Source organism: Pteropus vampyrus, unplaced genomic scaffold (genome assembly GCF_000151845.1).
Source record: "Pteropus vampyrus isolate Shadow unplaced genomic scaffold, Pvam_2.0 Scaffold68, whole genome shotgun sequence".
Classification (NCBI taxonomy): domain Eukaryota; kingdom Metazoa; phylum Chordata; class Mammalia; order Chiroptera; family Pteropodidae; genus Pteropus; species Pteropus vampyrus.
In genome coordinates this window covers 3083609-3085138 of record NW_011888849.1, presented here as the reverse complement: position 1 = coordinate 3085138, position 1530 = coordinate 3083609, and positions in this window count along the sequence as shown.

The window sequence follows — 1530 nt, the reverse complement described above, 5'->3', positions numbered from 1 at the left end:
GCCTTTCCTGATGTCCCAGAGCTAGCTAATACCAAAATGGAGACTAGAAATTGGGACTTGGGCTTCAAGTCTGCAATGCTCACTCATCATCTAGTATCCACTCATAATGAGACCTGAATACTGAGTACTGTAATTGCACGAGGATGTCTAAATTAATATAGGTTAAAAATTTCTAAGCAATTTAATTTCTACTCTATGTCAGGCCAGAGAGAGAGAACCATGGATAAAAGAGCATGCTCTGAATTTAGCTGCAAGTTCCTCAGAAATCTGAAGATGTGCAACATCACTTAGAACATTACTAGCTATAGCAAAGGAATTGAACTCTTGATTATGTAGGACAGCAGGACCTAATCCATATCACATCTGTGGTGATAAAGCACCTCTTCAGATAAAGAATGGTACTTTGTCCTGTATTAATTTTATCAGGGTAGAGTAAAAATAAATCCATAGAACCTGACATACAACTCTCATTATATTAATCTGATGGCTCCTGATACAGAAATACTTTAAGTTATAAAATTATACTATATTGCTCCTTCAAAATAGAAAGCTTTCTGGTATCTAATAGCAATTTGAATAGGCCTTGAGGTTTTAGGCAGCAAGGTCATCATAGAGATTCTATGTACAAACAATAATAAATTTCACCTGCTCTCTCACAAGAGCTCTTAAAGATATCCTCTCTTCTACCTTAGTTTTAAGAGGCAGGAGAAGAATGGCTTTCCTAGCCCAGGGAAAACTGAATACCAAGCAGTATTTTAGGGCCTCAACACAGCTGAGTTTTAGAGGCACATATAAATACTACCCAGTTTCAAGTGGAAATGAGTTTTCTTCCATATAATTCTGTAAGTTCAGGCTTCTGGCAGTATTAATTACCCATAAAAATTATGATTACTTAAGGAGTTGAAAAGAATTGGGAGGATTATTCATACATGTGATTAAGTGAGGCAACCAAGTTTATGCATTAAGAGAAAAATCTAGAATGAATATAGTAAACACCTTTTCCAGATATGGTTCTGTTATGTTTGGGGATCCAAAAATGGATAAAACACAGTTCTCACTCGTGATGAATTCAAATTTAGTTGCAGGTCATTAGTATGTAAATAGCAACTGTTAATGTCTAGTGGGTAAAGCTCAGCATCTTTGGTCGCTGGTCATACGGATCTGGGATTGAATCTAGCCTCGCCACTTGTTGAGACCTTAAGCAAATAATGCATGAAAAGGGCTGAGCACATCTCCAGGTATTAGTACATAAGGTTATAATCATTATTATTATATAAGATGCAAATAAACAAATGTTAACAGAAATACAAGCAATGTGCCCTGAAAGCAATTTATTCTGCCTGATCATTAGACCTCTGTTCCGAGTTATACATACCCTTTACAAAAACAGCTTTCTAATTAGCTTGCCCAGATGTGGGGCAGAAGGGGAAGATATCAGCAAACATCAACTTCTGAAGTCAGATTCTTGATTACGTATGGTACGTTTGTAATAATTAATAAACCAATATTAATATATTTTTATTTACTAAA